The sequence below is a fragment of the Lepidochelys kempii genome, chromosome 22, assembly GCF_965140265.1.
Source record: "Lepidochelys kempii isolate rLepKem1 chromosome 22, rLepKem1.hap2, whole genome shotgun sequence".
NCBI lineage: Eukaryota > Metazoa > Chordata > Testudines > Cheloniidae > Lepidochelys > Lepidochelys kempii.
This window is the reverse complement of record NC_133277.1, coordinates 15,910,124-15,929,315: the sequence shown is the minus strand read 5'-3', so window position 1 is coordinate 15,929,315 and position 19,192 is coordinate 15,910,124. Positions and strand designations below refer to the sequence as shown.

The window sequence follows — 19,192 nt, the reverse complement described above, 5'->3', positions numbered from 1 at the left end:
CCAGTTCTGTGATCAGATCTCTCTCTGAAGTGTGCTCATTCCTGGAAAGAAAATATGGCACCAGTGTGTCCTCCCATTGAAGGTATCCTCCCTGCCATGGAGCCATATGCAATAGCAGGGGACATTCCATCAAAGGACCTTGCCTGGTAGCTCAGCTTGTAGCATAGTGCTCGGTCATGGATTTTGCATTCTTCACGCTACCACCTTCTCTTGGTCGTTCTGAATTCTGTGTGCCCTGGAGACTGAAGCCCTCTGTTTATTGTTATGGTTTAACCCAACCCTCTTTGCAACTCAGGGACTGGAACCCCTGTCCTGCATTTAAGATAGTTGTAAGAAGCCATTAAGCTCCTATATGTAACCAGGTAGTTGAAACAATAGGAGCAACGCCCAAAACACGAGCACTTGGCAAGGCTTGAGTGGAAGCTGATCCAAGGGGTTTCCCTAGGGACTGATACAGAAAGCACAGGGGCTAGGACATTGGGACGGTTTGTCTGGGTGTCTGTGAGAGAAACAGCAGAAAGGTGAGACACACTAAGAGAGAAGGCAGTGAGGAAGCACCAGATCTTGCCCCAGAAGCACTAGGAGTGTGCCCCTGAGGAAAAAAAAAGAGAGAGAGAGTGCTTTGGAGCAGAGTGTTGGCTGAAAGAGGCTTGCAGCTGTGGGCAAAGAAACTATATCCTGTTTGATTGAGGTCAGGAAAACAGGATTTTGTACATTCTTTGTAAATAAATACGGTTGCATCATACTCTGACTACATTAGTTTCTCCCCTAACAGAAACAACCGACAGGGCCCAGAACTTTGGCTAACCACTCAGGTCAAGAAGGGGGAGGGGGGAGAGTGTAACAGTATTATCCTTAAAAAGAACAGGAGTACTTGTGGCACCTTAGAGACTAACAAATTTATTAGAGCATAAGCTTTCATGAGTTAGAGCCCACTTCATCGGATGCATAGAATGGAACATATAGTAAGAAGATAGATATATACACACAGAGAAGGTGGAAGTTGCCATACAAACTGTAAGGGCTAATTATCTGAAACCTGTCATTATTATCCTTGGAACAGCTGCACAACTTTTCCAAACCAACATTCCTGCATGAAATAGGCTTCAAACCTGAGCTGGATGGACTGTGCTCTTGTGAATTGGGGAGTTCAGTCTCCATGGCCCATCCAATCCTTGGCTCATGCTGAGTTTGCCAGCAAAGGCATCAATTATTGCCAAGTGGGGTGATTTTTTGTGTGAGACTTGAAGACCTAAATAAATGGCCCTCTATTAGTTGCACTTAAACCAATTGCCGTAACGTCTCGTCCCGGTCTTTGTTTCTCTAGTGAAAGGTCATCCTCTTTACCATTGTGGGACATGGTGTGTTGCTGCATTGTCACCATTACGGCTTTCCATTTGGTTTGGTAATTTAAGTTGGTCTGAGATTAAACTGCCCCAGAGCATCCCAGCTCTGTTGTTGACATGAACTCATCTGCATTTACAGCCAAATTAGTGCAAATAGAAAAGCCTAAAAATAGAAATTGGGGAAGCCCGATGAACAGGGATCTTCCTGCCATCTTCAGTACACAAAACTGTTGTTCTCCTGCTTGGCCTCTTATTCCCCTGGGAGCCTCTCTCCATCATCTGTGACATGGTTATTCTTCTAGGTATTATTTATTCATCTAGAAATAAATGGAAAAAAACAGACATGGCCCAAGTGCAAACAACACACAGAAATAAGGCTAAGGATCTTTGCCCAATGCTTGTCCTTCCTAAGCATCAGGTGTGTGTGTAAGACTGAGGAAAATGTTTCCACAGCTGAGCAGCCTTTCACAGTTTGCTCAACAGTTCCAATGATCACAAAGGATTGCAGCTGCTTACACTCTGAAGGGAGTTCAGTACAGGAGAGGCAATGAGAGAGCTTTGTATTAGAGTGAGGGTAACATTATCAAAAGCATCTAGGTGACTTAGAAGCCTAAGTCCCATTTTCAAAAGTGACTTAGATGCTTAGGAGAATTTTTCATTTCTCAAGAACCAGTTTGGGTAAAAAGTGTCGATTTTTGGTAAAAGTTTTCATTTTTCAAAAGCAGAAACTTTCTGCCAAAACCTGAAGGTTTTTAATCAATGATTTTTTCTGGTTTTTCAATGAAAAAAATGGAAATTTTCAACCTAAATGGAAATTTTCCACAATAAAACCCTTTTTCATTCAAAAAATTCTTTTGACAAAAAAAGGTAGATCTCAGCTTTGTCAGGAGCTTAGTTCAACCAGAAGAATAGAACATTACCTGGCAAAAACTAATGTGTTTTCATAATGGGCCAGAACCTCAGCTGGTGTCAATGGAGCCATGCTGATTTATTCCACCTCAGATTCTGGCCCAGTGTTTCTATGTTCCCCTTATCAGTACTGATAATAACCTGTACTTCTCACCCCAAAGCCCCTGAAATGTACATGGGTCCAATCAATCTAGAAGTCCTTATTTAGACAATGGAAGTTTTGTCTTCAGGACTGACCCACTAATAAAGAATATGAGAATCTCTTCAATACACTACCCGAGATCTGATACGTTCCTTAATCTGATAGTTGCAAAAGTTTCATCAGCCTTTGACTGGTGCTGGCTATTTGTATTTTACATAGCTGAGGGATGAAACCCATTACACAGCAAGAATTAAAGCAGCTAGAGTTTTAGCTCCTTAGGTCTCTCTATTCAAATATCAAATCAATTCTTGATTGATCCTTGTAGCTGCTGCTTGTGTCTCATGTGGTTGTGTTCTGAATGTATGCTGTTTTATTCAATGTTTGTTTGGTTGTGTCACTCTCCTAACTAATGCCACACATGGCAGGTCAAAGCCATGTAGTCCAAGTCAATAAATTAAATGAGAATGTATTTTCAGTCACTTCTGCTCATTGAAGATTTTAGTTGTTTAAGCAGGTGGAGATGCAGGTCAGACTGGCCCTATGTTGGCCAGATCAGATGTTAAGTAATATAGATACACAACACCCTGTGAGATGGTAGGTACTATTAACTTTACTATTAACTTTACATAACTCACCCAGTGCCACAGAGCAAGTCAGTGGCAGAGCCTCCTTTGCTGACAAAGACAAAATCTCTCTCTTTCCTCTGAAACAGAAGTGAGATATTAGTGGGAATCTAGTAATTACACCATTTCTGCCAGAATATATGCAGGGCAATCAAGTTCACTGGCTTCATGCAGGCTACCTGATGACTAATCTGCCTTCTTCCTGAGTTTATCCACCCTGAAACCAGATCTAGCTCCACGCCAAGGGGAAGCATCTTCTGTGATTAATTCTAATGTGCTATTGTATTTATTTGTAGTAAAGACTTCACAACTTCCAGCCAACCAGCCCTGCAATAATCACTGGTGAATCAGAGCTGGACACATGCTCCAAAAAAAACCCCTTCCCCCAGAATCCATTCACATTTCTGAACGGATTTGCTTTGACCTTTCTCTGTTCACATTCTCTGATTAGTCTACTAGTGGGAGCTGGTAAGGATGTTGTTTGGGAGGTGGGCCCTGGGTCAGGGTGAGGGGATGTAGTGGGGCAGCAGGGGGGTTGTTGAATCTGGACTGGGACATGGGCTGCTGGGGTCTGGGGTAGAGAGAGAGGTTGCTGGGTTAAGTGGTGCTGGGCTTCTGAGAGGTGGTGAAGGTGCTTCCCTCAACTCTTCCGCGTACCTGCACAGCAGTCTTCTCTGGGGCAGCACCACTTCACGAGCCTGTGGACAAGCTTCTCTTACAAGATGCTGAGAGCCTCCTGTGAGCTGCTGAGGACCCTACACTCCCATTGTAGCCAGTGATAGTTCTATTCTATTCTGATACCATGCTCATCATCTTAGTATCTGAGCACCTTCCAGCCGTAACTTAAGCAATGGGACGAGCACCTGTCAGGTGTTTATTGTGTCATCCATTCCCCAGGAAGAGGGAGACGTGTGTGCAGTGGAGTATTTTATTTGGAATTTTATGTGTGTATGTGTATGCACACGCAAAATTAACCAACAAGATCACTGCAGCACAGTGTACTTGCAGCGAAATGCTGACGAACAGTCTCCAGACAAAGAGTTAGTCAGACAAGCCAGTCAATGAGTAACGGCAAACCACAAATGGATTGAAGAAAATTGGGTTTTGCTTGTGGACAAACCCCATGAAAGAGGTGAAATTCACTCAATACTTATGGGGGGCGGTTGCAGGGGAGGTACACCCCATCAGCCCTTTAGGGCAGTATGGCCTCACAGCCAGAGTCACTAAGGCAGGCCTAGGCTCCAGGGCAGGAAGGTCTAGTAGCCAAAGTCTAAGTAGCAGCCCTTCTTCTCAGGGCAGTATGGCCCAGTGGCCAGAGTCTATGTAATGACCTTCAGCAGCCCGATTCATCTCCTCACTTGCCAGCAGTGTGTGCACATCAGGTCGGATGGAGTAGGGGGCCTGCACTCACTCTTCTCCACTGGGTCCTAACCCAGGACGCTAGGGAACCAACTGCGCACTGCTCGGTCTCAGTCACCCATTTCTACCATCCCATTCCAGGCCACCTCATACCCCATCTTCCAATGCAGGAGCTCCCTCAGCAACCGCAGTCTAGCCTCTGTCAGCCTTGGCAGGGGTTCAGTAGAGACACCAACCTGGCTAGCATCAGCATCTGGTGCCTCCGGCAATCTCCCAGCAGGAGCCTGCAGCACACATCTGCTCTCATGGGTGGTTGGCCTAGACTGAGCGGAGCTCCTCCCTCTTGTACTGTAGTTCCAGTTGGAGCATGCCCAGCAGGGGTGAGGGTGTGTGGCTTCCTCAACCCATGGCTTGGAGTTAATCCCCTCTAGCCCAGTGTGGGTAGGTACACCCATTACAGGGGGTTCACAAATAATTTACAAATAATTCTGTGGGGTGTGTACTGAAATTAATCATGGATAGTTCAAGACTAATGAATCTCACTATAAACTCTGTAGTACAGAGCCCCAGCTGATATAAATTGGCCTACAGTTTACATCAGGTGAGGATCTATATATTGCTAGTTTGGAAAAGATAGCATGTATTATTATCACAGACAAGGGTACATGGAAGCCAACCCAAAGACTTTCATGAGGTCAACCATTGTTTTAATTCATGCCAAAATAAAAAGTTTTCTTTAATAAGAGTGAAAAATGTAATGACAGCAAACATAAATAAGACCATTAGAGGCAGCTAAAATATACCCCCATTGCCTTATTAAAGCCTGTAAATCAACCTGACTGTATTGAGTCACATGCAATGCCTTGGCACATAATAAATAATCAATGCTACCCTGGGAGTTTGTCCATACACAGTGCTCCCTCCAGTTATGAATTACCAAGTGATTGTTTTTCTGGAACTGAGTGTGGTTGCTTTTCTCTGAAATGATCAGATAGACCGCATATTTGTGAACTCACAGTAAAGCAGAAGAGGCTACAAAAGGACAAGCTATTTCTTGGCCTCATGAGAAGCATAAAGAAAAGGAGGACTTGTGGCACCTTAGAGACTAACCAATTTATTTGAGCATAAGCTTTCGTGAGCTACAGCTCACTTCATCGGATGCATATTGTGGAAAATACAGATGTTTTTATACACACAAACCATGAAAAAATGGGTGTTTATCACTACAAAAGGTTTTCTCTCCCCCCACCCCACTCTCCTGTTGGTAATAGCTTATCTAAAGTGATCACTTTCCTTACAATGTGTATGATAATTAAGGTGGGCCATTTCCAGCACAAATCCAGGTTTTCTCCCCACCCTCCCCAACAAACCCACTCTCCTGTTGGTAATAGCTTATCTAAAGTGATCACTCTCCTTACAATGTGTATGATAATCAAGGTGGGCCATTTCCAGAACAAATCCAGGGTTTAACAAGAATGTCCGAAGGGGGGGTAGGAAAAAACAAGGGGAAATAGGTTACCTTGCATAATGACTTAGCCACTCCCCCCCTTCCTCAGACGTTCTTGTCAAATCCTGGATTTGAGCTTATGCTCAAATAAATTGGTTCGTCTCTAAGGTGCCACAAGTACTCCTTTTCTTTTTGCGAATACAGACTAACAAGGGCTGCTACTCTGAAACATGAGAAGCATAAAGATTCAAATAAATAATCCTGTTCTAAGTGCTGTTCATCTGGGAATTAAATACCTTTTTTTTTTTGAGGGAGGGGGAAAAGGGTGGTAAAAGTTGGAATAAAAATATACTAAGGTTTGACCCTGTTGAAGCAGAAATCAGATTGCTTTAGACATACTGAAATGACACTATATAACGCATCCTTTAACAGGAGTTGGCTAGCAAAATTTTCCTAAGAAAAGGCAACTCATTTAAACGTTTCTGAGTCTTATGCTGAAGGTGCCGAAGGCTCTGTTATGAATCTGGCTACCTCCGGGATAATGTATAAATAATGTATAGTTATTTTAGTATAAAATGCACAAAGGGACACTATTTTAAACAAAGGCATAAAAACGAAAGAGTTCCTTGAATTCAGCCTGAGGCTCAGTCAAGATCCAGATCCTCTTTGGTTGACCACTTTCCACAAAGCTGAATAAATGCTTTTTAAAAGCCTCCTCAAAGAGCTGGGCAATGTCTTCAAAAGCAAGACACTTTGAAAAAATGTAGTTTTTAATGCGTCTATTAAAATAGTGCAACAAAAGGTTATCCTGGCAGCACTTTTATCACCCGCTCTTTGCATTTTAACAGAGCATCAAGAGGAAAAGTCTCTGGATAATCGGAACTAATTCCCCTTCCTATCCTCAGGATACAAGGATCTATCTGTCTGTCACCATGAGTATTGTTCTCCCGCTTCACCCAAGAAATTAGCCAGTATTCAGGGCCTAACTAGGTTTGTTTTCGGATAGTAGGCGAAATTGAGGAGGGAAGTCAGGTATTTCTTTAATTTGATGCAAACTAAGTGCGGTGTCTGTGAACGCAGTAGAAACAAACGGCAGGAGCCCATGTCCTGGGTCAGAAATCCGCCGGTGCCTTTCCCCCAAGCACTCGGCTCAGAAGCTCTGCCCCGTGGCTTCAACCCAGGGCCATGCTCACAGCTGCTTCTCCCGCCTCCCCCCGGCTTGTCTGTCCCTTTCACCCGGGGCTCGTCTCCACTGCAATGTTCGCTCACGGCGTAACTCCGTTTTTGCCCCTAACCTGACTCCTACCCCACCGCCCCCCAACCTGCCGCTTTAGTCCAGTGCTTTAAGGTGGAGCTCGCTGGCTCGTTTGGAGGGCCCGGGGGGGAGGTGGGGGGAGAGGGAGGCTCACAGGCTGCCGAAACTTGAGCTCGTAACCCGGTGGGGAGGCAGCCGCTCCGCCAGTGCCCTGCTCCGCTGTCGTACTGCAAGGGGCCCCCAACAAGCCACCTGGTCCAGTCCCCGGCCCCCAAGGCGGGAGGCGGTAATAACGAGACCATTCATAGCCCCCGCCGCGGGCAACCAGCCCCTGCCTTTGCCAGCCTCCTGGGGACGGGGCGGGGGGACTGCTGGCCACCTGACCCAGCTTCTGCTCAGGCCTTGCCAGGCTGGCCTTTGGGCGCTCACTCAGCCAAGGGGGCACTGAAGTGCTCCCGTCCCTGGGCTGGGCTGCAGGGTGCTCGGCGCAGGCCTGGGCAGTGATGGCCTCTGGCGCCTGCCCTGGCCTGTGTCCCGGCCCCTGTGCAGCTGTCTCTGGGGGTGAGCTCCGGCCGCAGGGGCTTGTGCCGCAGGGCAGGGCTGCAGCACGCCGTGGGGGGGAGGGTCCCTTCCCGGCGGCCCGGGCCCGCTGCCCGGCGCGGTAGGGCAGCCGCGGGCGCTGGCGAGCCCAGAGCTCGGCTCCGCCTCCCGCCCCGGCTCGCCGCGGAGCTGTCCAGCGCTGGGTGCTGAATCCGCCGCTCGCCGCTGCCGGAGCGCGGCTGGCTCGGCTCGGCGCAGCCCCGCCGCTCACCGGGCCCCCGCTCCTCCCCGCTGCCCGGCCCGGCCGCCCCCCGGAACAGCCCGGGCTAGGAGGGCTTGGCAAGTTCAGCCAAGCCCAGCCCGGAGCCTGCTGAGCCCCGCTCGCTGCGGCCGCTCGCTGCCCCTTCGGCCCCCGGGCTCGGCCCTGCCCGCCTCCCGCCGCCAAGGCTGCAGCCTGTCTCGCAGCCACGGCTCTGGCGGGAGGAGGAGCTGCCCGGCAGCCTCACGCCCAGGGGACTGCAAGCGGAGAAAGCCCGGCTCCGCTGAGATCCGAGGGGGGAAACTTTGCTACGAGCCGCGTAAACCAGAAAAAGTGCAAGAGAGAATATTTACCAGGTCCTAGGGCAGGGGAGCAGCAGCTGACCCGAATCCCTTGCAGTGCATTTTGTTTTGTGTGTGTGTGTGTGTGGGAGAGACAAAGGACTGCTTTATTCCACAGCCACTCCGCGTCTGGGCTGCTGGAAACTGGCATACTGCTTCCGCCTTTGCACAGCGCTTCACCGAGCCCTGGGCAGCGACAGGAAAGCTTTGCTCCGAAGTCAGATTCCTGACAAAACCCTGACACCCCCCAAAGCGTGAAGCTCTGGCAGTGGCTGACTCAGTTTCGCTAGGCAATAACAGCACGTCCCCCACCAGCGATTCCTGCTTTGTTGGGGTTACGCTCCTGTGTGTTCAGGAAAAGTGCCAATGAAAATGGAAAAGTCTGGCGGCAGGCTCTGAAAAGGGTGGGAGAAGCCACGGGGGAGAGTGGTGCTGTTGTGGATATACAGGACAAGAAGCGTTGCCCTCTCTGCTCCAGTGAGTCGCATGGCTTGAAGGTAAGACTTCTTTTTTTTCCCTTCTCAAATAATATGGATGGTACAGATACCATGAGGAGGAGATGGACAGGCAGAGCTAAGGTTTGGACTGGGGGTTTTACTTTATTTCTCCAAATTTCAAAACTGCAGTGAAAATTCTCTTCTCAATTTGAATCAACCCCCACACCCCAGCAAAAACCTAATTATTCATGATTCCCCCCCACCCCGTTTTCAACCAGCTCCATGGATAAACCACAGTAAGATGCACTTATTGTTGCCAAAGGAACACACTGTTCTCATTAGAAGTGTAATGCTTAATTTCTCTCTCACACACATGAAACAAACCAACAGGGCAAACTCCCAATGAAAATGCTTAGACAGAGAACACATTTAGGGTTCATGCTGGCCCCCTGGCTGCTGCTGTCATATCCCAAAGACAAAATTCTAGGTTTTTAAGGAAAAAGGTTTTTTTTCCCCTTATGCCACTTAGTATTTTACCTCAAGTCAGAGCCACATCATCCCTTATTTATTTCTCAGCACAATAAATGAGGCAGATCTTTAGGATGAATAATCTTTTTGAATGACGGAGGGGGGAAGTTGTCTTCTTCACCTTTTCCTGAATGAGGTTGGAAAACAGATTGTTAAAGCTATTTCCTTGAAACATTGACAGTAGTTGTTGTGGACAATTTACAGTGTCTTGTGGGGAATGAATCAGTCTTCACTGTTATGTTGATACTTATGTCTCTGCCACTCTGCTATGGGCTTCATCTGACTTCAATGGGAATCTTTCCCGTGACCTCAGTGAGAGTTGTATTGGGCCCTATCTGCTGCATTCCTGATAGAGCATTTTTGTCCAAGTTGCTGGGTGTAAATGGGTTATACACAGGTGGCCCTTCCTTGTACACTACAATTAAATCTCAGTCAGGGTAGTCAAGATGTAAGATATGGAGCAAAAGCACAAACAGTATGTTAGGATGTGGATTATGCTCTGCTGTCCATACAAGCAAAGTTTAATAACTTACAAATAACCAACTAAGAAATGATACTATCCCTTGCCAACACAGGTTACAGGTGTAGTTCACTGCAGAAGACATTGAATACGTTTTTAGCATCTACACATTTGATTTAAGTGTCATTCCTTAGTCACCCAATGGTCTTAACAATGCACAGGCTTATATTAAACATTTACTTTGGAAAGAATAAAAATATGTATGGGTTGCTCCTAGCCACTCAAAATAAGTTGGCCACTTATTTGTGCTACTGCTCTTTCCCTAAAAGAAGAAAGTGTGATAAGCAGTTTCTGAGTAGCATTGACCAAATCTGACCAGTTTATTGCTAGGGTGTATTCTTTTTCCATTCTGTCTGCTTCATTTTCACATCTCTGGAAATTCTGTTATCTCTGAATCTCCATTCTTCACCTTGCCTGCATCCTAATCAAAAACTGTTCACCTGAAAGCAAACTTTTCTTAAATTATGCCTGTGTTCATTTATGAACAAAGTGAATCTCTGTCACAGGCTCTGTCCCTGTAGTGAAAGGCACAGATGAGCTACAGATTGATGAGAGCATTAAAAACAATTACACTGGTGAAAGTCAGGCAGAATAACTCTTAAAGTCATTGGAATTACACTGGTCTAGGGTTTGGCAGAATCCCTCTTATTGGAGTTTCTGTTTCTACTCACACCTAGGTTAAACACGTCTAAGTTTCCTGTGTGATGTATCACATAATTCCATGATATGTCACACTAAATGCCATATGTATGTGTATACACACACACAGAATGCATGTGTCATGCCATGATACCCATGTGCATGATAGTCTGACATTTCAGATCATATTCAGGCATATCTTTATGCCCACATGCATGGTGTGTATATGCACAATATGGCTTCAGCATGACATGCCACATTAATCTTGTGAGATACTTCATGGAATGATCTGACACCCCTTTGTTACCATAAGGATTACTGCAGGATCTTAGCTATTGTTCCAGAATGAGGGTAACATGTTACCACTTAAAGAACAGGAGGGCTTTATGCACAGCTGCTGTTTTAAGACCTTGGATGTGGTTAGAATTTTTTGAACCATTGGTATCTTCTGAAAAGAAGATTTTTCTTCATACTTCAGACAGATTCACACAAACCCCCACAGAAACAGAGTGACTCTGGGTTAATATTCAGTACCATTTACAGGATGGTCAATATACAATGACTACTGAAGCAAACAGCTCACATTTTACTCATATTACCCCTTAGTGTCATTTACAAGATGTGTTAAAGGCAGGATTGTGCAACATGGCCTAGATGCCTGTGAAAGAGAGTAGTCAGAGGGTATAAGGATCTCTGGCCCCCTTATATGGGCTACCCAGGTCCAGGCACATACACATTTGCTAGGATCCTCATTTACTTACTGCTTCCTGACTGGGACAAGTGGCCAGGGGATGACTCCTGCTTTTTGGTCACTGGCTGGAGTAGCCAAGTCCACAAAGAGGAAGATGGTAATCTGCTGCTGCTATAGACCAGTGGTGAACAACTAGTGCCTAGGAAAATGCAGGAGGGGAGCTGAGGCCGACAGGGTTGCCCCAGTCAATGCCTCCATGGGCTACTCCTGCAGTAATGCAATTCTGTGCAGGGTTTTGCTAAAAGCCACAATCTAACCCAAAGCAATTCTATAATTGCTCCTCCTTTATGAGGAGAGGCAGCAGGATTTCCAAGTATTCTTTCCAAGGTGTGTCTCGGAATCAGTGATTTGTCAGCACAGGTGGCTTCCAGAGGTCCAAAAGTCTTGAAACGTCTCTCATGTACACCAGTGTAAATCAGGAGTGAACCAATTGAAATGAATGGAGTTACAGCAGTATAGAAGTGGACCCAGTATCTCCAGTAACTCATTAGAGCAAAGATGAACTTCCACATATACCCAGAGATCTCACAAAGGCACCGTAGCTTACTTCCTCTTCAGTCTTTATACACTAGGAAGGAAGCAGGTAGAATAATTAAACAAAGCCTTTCCATCTTAGCTGTAACATCAGAAGCCTAAATTCTCATCTGAATAGGACAATTGGTTTGGCAGTTGGCTTCAGTGGATCATTGTCATGGGATGGTTAGCACCAGAACCATGACTGGGTCCCTACCAAATTCACAGCCATGGAAAAAAAAACAACCCACACATCATGGATGTGAAACCTGGTCTTGGGTGCTTTTACCCTATACTATACAGATTTCACATGGGAGACCAGCATTTCTCAAACTGGGGGTCCTGATCCAAAAGGGAGTTGCAGAGGGGTCACAAGGTTATTTTAGGAGGGTCACGGTATTGCCACCCTTATTTCTGTGTTGCCGTCTTCAGAGCTGGGCAGCCGGAGAGAGTGGCGGCTGCTGACTAAGGGCCCAGCTCTGCAGGCAACAGCAGAGAAGTAGGGGTGGCGATACTCTACCAGGCCATCCTTATTTCTGTGCGGCTCCCAGGCAGCAGCCACCACTCTCCAGCCAGCCAGCTCTGAAGGCAGTGCAACCACCAGCAGCAGTGCCAAAATAAGTACACCCCCCTCCCGCCACACCCCCACCCCTTTATACTGAAATCATGAAAGTTACTATTCTAAAAATCCTGTGACTGAAATTGACCAAAATGGACTGTTAATTTGGTAGGGCCCAAATCTTGACTATTAAGCAGCTACAAGCTAATTAGACCCTCCCTTCTACTCCCTCAATCCAGAGTCAGTTTAGTCATTAATGGTCTCATTCTCTACTGCCCTGCACCTTGTCCAGCCGTTTGCACCTGAGCCAAGTGTAGCCTCTTTTTAAATTGAATGAGCAGTTTGGTGTTAAACCAGAGTGGGGATTCAGCTCCTGTTACAGTTTCAAGCTCAACAGGGTGAAAACCACCTTCAGTGCTTCTCACATCGGGAGGCTCCTTGACCACACAAAGACCAAGGACAGTGACCACAAACACAATCACAGGTATAAGTTACTGTACTAACAGGTTTTATTAAGGAAATAATTAAAATGACAATCACCCATTGGTGTGAAATGCTACCAAATCAGCATTTTAACATTTAGTTTGCATAGATGTAAATAGGGTGAATGAAATAGGGTGCAGAGCAACAGAAAAGTCAAACCCTCTATTTTCTCTAATAAAGCAGACATAATAGGAAAATTATGGGAGGTGTAGCATGTTCTCTTCTTTAGCTTCTTTCATAGGAAGGTGAAAGTTAAGGGACTCACCTCCCTATTCAATTTTATATCTTTAAAGGAAGGTTTGGAGTTTCATAGAGTGTAATATTCTGATTTCAGAGGCAGCTTGGAATGAAATCTTTCAATCCCTTTCCATTTAAGGATCAACCAACACCTTACTCTCAGAAGCAGTTATTGTCTTGGATGCCTCAATTTTGATTCTTCAACATTTTATTCTTGTGCGGTGGTCATACCACGAAACCTCATGCTATTGGAAGGAGAATCTTTAATCCTATTGGACAGATAACAGTCTCTCTACTTCAGATAACAACCCAGATGGTCCTTTGAGTGGAGGATCTAGATACACCCAGATATGGATTGACTTATGTCAAAGCTTCCCTCAGTCTCTACCACTGGCATCCAAAAGTGTTAATAGGAACTCTTTACTGTAGCCAATTTGAAATAGTTGGTTCCACAACAGAGAACATCCAGTTATGGGAAAAAAATCTCCAGAAGAGACTAGAATATTAAGCTACATGGGAACCTATTTACAAACTTTGCAGAAACAGAGACTAGCACTTATAAGCCTGATCTCCTTGCTTCCTGGTACAGCATAGCAGCCAAAGCACGTTCTTGCTTTATCCTGCACATGCCAATGCTAAATCTACCCTTCTCTCTGACCTCTCTTCACCTAAGGTACCTTGTCATTTTAAACTTAGTGGATGAACACTGCTTACTTGGGCCCGGATATAGCAAAGCATTTAAGCATGCACATAACATCAAATGCATGAGTAGTTCTCTATGCACCATCCTATAGGTAGGAGTGGGACTGAAATGTGCCTTGACCTTGTATTGGCCCTCTGAACAGGGGTGAGTTTCAGCCCCTGTGCATTGATTTCTTATTAGTGTTGCAAAATCTGTAAGCGATATCAGTGTCTCACTTTTTGTGCAACAGACATTTAAACAAGTTTAAGATGACAGGATAAGGGAAGGGAAGCAGTACACTGGATTCTAAACAAATTCGAGACAAAGTTTGGAGAATTAGGAGCTGCACTGGAGAGATTTGACTGGGGTCTGATTCTCCCATGCACTGAAGCTTACATGGAAAAGCTTTTAGCATCCACAGTTGTTCTGGCTAATTCTTCAGTAACACACAAATAAGCTTGATTAATTTGACTCTCCAGCATGCTGCTAACTAGATTCTAAAGGAGAAGGCAACTGTTTAAGTCTTATCAAAGGCATCACTCCTTAAGCTGTTGCAAAACCAACCAATATTCAATCTAAAATGGTTGCTAATAAGTATTAACTCCTCTTTCAATTGTTCCACATCAGTCATGTTTTCCTCTTGCTGTCCCTCATGTACATATTTTTAGCTTCATTATTTCTTTGAAGATGTGCCTGAGTGATCTGTTACTTATCTGCTTGTACATACCTCACAATTATCTTCGTGGGTATTTCTCTCCATCCCCCTGGAATGGTTTTATTTCTGGTTTACTCTTCTCTGATGCTTTCCATGTGGGTGGCAGCATGTTCTTTATCGAAAGAGAGAGACACATGATTAGTCCATTCAGAAAATGTAAATGCAGCTGTGTGTGTTATGCAGTATTGGACAAAAAAAGCAGCAACAAAGCCAGTCAATAAGACACAATGTTAAGCCCTATAGGTAGTCCAGAGTAATCATGACTTGTCACATTTTAAGTTCCCAGTGGCTTTAAATTAACCTGCTGAATCTGTGTAAAAAACTGTTTCATGACAGCTTATCAGGATGCAGTCCAAAATTAGCTGAATAAGTGAAATGCATTGAGTGTGCCTGGGCTTTGTAACCAAAATTAATTGATTCATAGCTCCTTATCTGTTGTGTGTGGTTTCATTTATCCCAAACCTCAGTCCTACAATTGCAAATGCTGCTGCTTTACAGGTTTCAAATGTTGAAGTATTTTTCATTGAAAGATATGCAGTAAAATAAAATACACATTTCAAGAGACTAAGTGCTAATACCATGGATGTGTAATCAAAATTATACAGAGAGTTTGCAGTGCATCTGTCAGTGTTACAAAATGGAATTAGTGTTAATGTGTTCACATTCCCTTGAATGCTAGAACTCAGTCACATTTACTAACTCATATCACACCATCTAAATTACCATTGTGCACTGGTTATTCACCCCACAAATACGTGGGATTCCTTATCAGAATTTATCAATTTAAGATTCTGATTATCTTGAGAACTCATCTGGCCTCTGTTACTGCAGTATCTGAGCACTGCAAGTCTTTAAGGTACTTATTGTGGTGAAGTACTGTTATTCCCATTGTAAAGATAGGAAACTGGGGCACAGAGAGGGCAAGTAACTTACCCAAGGACACAGAAAACCTGTAGCGGAGCAGGAAACTCAAACTAGGTGTCCCATGTCCTAGATTAGTGCCTTGACCACTTTTTCCTCACGTTCTCAGACCTGGATCCCTCACTCCCTATTTAGGGACCTAAATAAAAGTGACCCAGTTTTGAGAAGTAATGAGTTCTCACAAATCTCATGGCTATTATTAGTGGGAGCTACAGATGGCCTAGGCCATTTATTTGGGTGCCTAAATGTAGAGTTAGGAGCCTAATTTTAGACATCCAAGCTTGAAAATGTTGGCCTATGAAAATTATGGTTAAATTTAAAGAAACAGCGATAAGGACACCATTCCTGTCCCCCATCTAAAATCAGAGTCATGCTGTTAAACAGCAAGAGTCACTTTTTCCTAGGATACAAGCATCCAGCTGAATATTTGTATTCTTCCTGGGGTTAAGGAAGCTTGCAGTATGTGTTTGCAACTGAACAGATACTTCAGCTCACAATGACACCAAATGAATGTGTAAGCGCCTTATTTAAAGTTTCTGAATTATATATGGATAGGAATAATTAAAGCTTTTTAATTAAGGAAATCAACAAGTCAACACCAAAATCCCTATGTTAAGGAAGAGTTCTGCAAATTAGTATTATGCTTGTTATTTTGTTCTGTGTTTGTAAGGAACCTAGCACCATGGGTCCTGGTCCAAGACTGAAGTGCCTAGGCCTACTGCAATGTGAACAACCAACAATTTCTGAAAGTAGTAGTGTTTGTTTACAGTTGCACAGAAGTACCCATTGTCCTAGCTGCTGTGAAGACTTGAGTAAAAACACTGTGATCCAAAGGCTCACAAAATAGTTTAAAAATAGTATTTTAAAACTATTTGTTGTGGTAATGCTAGCATGTGGATAGGTGTAACTGGTAGAGATAAAGTTATTTAATGGAAAGATTCCCCTTGGCTTCACTGAAAGTTGGACTAAGCCCTTAGATGTGGGGCCAGATCCTCAGCAAGTGTAAATCAGTGTAGTTGCACTGACTTCAATAAAGATTGGCCCCTTTTAAACGAGATGAGGATCTGGCCCAAGCTTCGTAGGTTTCATTCACATCAGGTATTTTCCCAGCTCTGGATGGTTGCTGGATGAGCTTTTCTTCACTTCACTGTCATGTTCTTTAAAACGTTGATTCATAGTCTATCCTTTATATTTCTCCAATTTCACGAATTGTTTTAAATTGCTGAGTGTAAAGCAGCCCCCAGAGAGTCTCAATGATTGTTCATTTGGCATGTCTGTTTCCAGCAGGATATGTGCCAATTAAGAGGATTTGACTGTCCTTGTCAAAGAAGGACACATCCCTATGGGGCACATCTGGGATGTTAGAGGAGTCTTATTTCCAAAGGCAGTTTTCAAACTCTTGATCATAATGTTGTTCCTGAAGTGTTGCAACTACTCAGGCTGTTTGAAATTTTCTGTCAAAACATTTTCTCCCCATGGAAAACTGGCTTTTGGCTAAATGAAAATTTTCAAGGAAAGTTTCTGCTTCCCTCAAAAAATTTTCATATTTCATCAGAAAACTGAGACCCCCTTCCCCAAAAAGTTTCAACCAAACTCTTTTTGCTCTTTGGCAGTTTTGGGGTGACATTTTTCAGTTTTCATCCCTGGAATAATTGGTTTTCTGGTTTCCAACCTGTCACCAAAAAGTCAAGATTTTTGGTTTCCATCATTTTCTGCAGGAAAAAGCAGAACATTTTTTAGAATACAACACTATCCATTTCCACTTGCAAGATTGTGGAAAAAATGTAGCCCATGCCACATTGATGAGTAATCATTACGGGTGAAAGAGCATTTGCACATGTGGGGCTTTCATTTATCTGTGAATTCCTTATTCTTTGTATCCTGGAGATATTGTTTACTTGTCTGCAGGCAGCTCTTCCCACTGCCAATTAAGATTCTACACATACAGATGTAGAGAAGAATGTCGTTCTCCAATTGCTTCACTGATTCAAACAAAACTATTGAGTATTACCCACAGCACAGTCAATGGACATTGCCAAGCTCCAGTCCTGTTCTTGTTATCTTATTAAATGTAAGAGTGGTAGCTTTACTTGCTTTTAGGATATCCGTCTCTGCAATGTGACATTGGACAGATGTCCCAAGCTTCATCAGAACAAATTATATATATGGAAAGCCCCTGGGGCCAAAATAAATAGAAAGGCTTGAGGGGAGCATAACTGATGTGCTCATGCAAAATCAGTCTGGAGCCTGTGAACCATGGCAGCTAAACAGGATACGTAGGGAACTTTGAGACTGTTTGGTTAATCACATATGAAGACTTTAACCTTTAAGTCCAAGTTACTCCCACCTTGTGTCATTTTGGTGCTACATATGACATTGTATGGAGACTCACTCCAGATATTAGTGGGATAAGTATCCACAACTGACCCCATTACTGGAGGTCTCAAAGACACCAAGGGCTGAATAGTCCAGTGGAGTTAATGGAGCTAGGCAGATTTACACCAAACTGGGAATCTGGCTCTTTTTTTTTTTTTTTGGACAAATTTAGACAAACTTTTTTGCCCTCCCACTATAAACCTTTGTTTAAACATTTTCCAGACCAAGGAAGCATTGCACTTGAGAGGAACCTCACCAGTATTTTTAGAGTTAAATAGCTGTATGTAAATTTAGAAGAAGATCATGAGACTCTTCCTGCAGCTATCAGATGTATTTCACTGCAAAAATCAAATCCTGGTAACTGCCATATTGTGTTTGTCAGGACTGAGCTCCAATGGGAAGATGCAGGGAGCCAGGAGTGTAATAAGAAAAGGAGTACTTGTGGCACCTTAGAGACTAACCAATTTATTTGAGCATAAGCTTTTGTGAGCTACAGCTCACTTCATCGGCTGCATACTGTAGAAAGTACAGCAAATCTTTTTATACACACAAAGCATGAAAAAATGGGTGTTTACCATTACAAAAGGTGTTCTTTCCCCCCACCCCACTCTCCTGCTGGTAATAGCTTATCTAAAGTGATCACTCTCCTTACAATGTGTATGATAATCAAGGTGGGCCATTTCCAGCACAAATCCAGGGTTTAAACAAGAACGTCTGAGGAGGGGGTAGGAAAAAACAAGGGGAAATAGGCTTGAATAGAGACTGGGAGTGGCTAAGTCATTATGCAAGGTAACCTAAGTTAATTGTATCCAATTTGCAAATGAATTCCAATTCAACAGTCTCTTGCTGGAGTCTGGTTTTGAAGTTTTTGTTGTAATATTGCAACTTTCATGTCTGTAATTGCATGACCAGAGAGATTGAAGTGTTCTCCGACTGATTTATGAATGTTATAATTGACATCTGATTTGTGTCCATTTATTCTTTTATGTAGAGACTGTCCAGTTTGACCAATGTACATTGCAGAGGGGCATTGCTGGCACATGATGGCACATTGGTGGATGTGCAGGTGAATGAGCCTCTGATAGTGTGGCTGATGTTATTAGGCCCTGTGATGGTGTCCCCTGAATAGATGTGGGCACAGTTGGCAACAGGCTTTGTTGCAAGGATAGGTTCCTGGGTTAGAGGTTCTGTTGTGTGGTATGTGGTTGCTGGTGAGTATTTGCTTCAGGTTGCGGGGGCTGTCTGTAGGCAAGGACTGGCCTGTCTCCCAAGATTTGAGAGAGCGTTGGGTCATCCTTCAGGATAGGTTGTAGATCCTTAATAATGCGTTGGAGGGGTTTTAGTTGGGGGCTGAAGGTGACGGCTAGTGGCGTTCTGTTATTTTCTTTGTTATGCCTGTCCTGTAGTAGGTGACTTCTGGGTACTCTTCTGGCTCTGTCAATCTGTTTCTTCACTTCAGCAGGTAGGTATTGTAGTTGTAAGAATGCTTGATAGAGATCTTGTAGGTGTTTGTCTCTGTCTGAGGGGTTGGAGCAAATGCGGTTGTATCGCAGAGCTTGGCTGTAGACAATGGATTGTGTGGTGTGGTCAGGGTAAAAGCTGGAGGCATG

The 19,192-nt window shown here is 44.2% G+C and overlaps 1 protein-coding gene and 1 long non-coding RNA gene across 2 annotated transcripts in view; one reads left to right on the top strand and one right to left on the bottom strand.

The window, feature by feature from the left end:
- Positions 1-889: 889 nt before the first annotated feature.
- On the bottom strand, positions 890-8,531 carry LOC140901680 (uncharacterized). Its single transcript, XR_012155927.1, has 3 exons — positions 8,234-8,531; positions 3,033-3,100; positions 890-1,663 (listed from the first exon to the last, which is right to left on the bottom strand). It is a non-coding gene; the product is annotated as an uncharacterized lncRNA (long non-coding RNA).
- DRD2 (dopamine receptor D2) overlaps positions 8,112-19,192 on the top strand; it is a 67,915-nt gene continuing 56,834 nt past the window's right edge. Inside the window, exon 1 of the mRNA XM_073320923.1 lies at positions 8,112-8,718. The gene's annotated coding sequence lies outside the window, so the exon portion shown is untranslated. The remainder of the gene's footprint in view (positions 8,719-19,192) is intronic.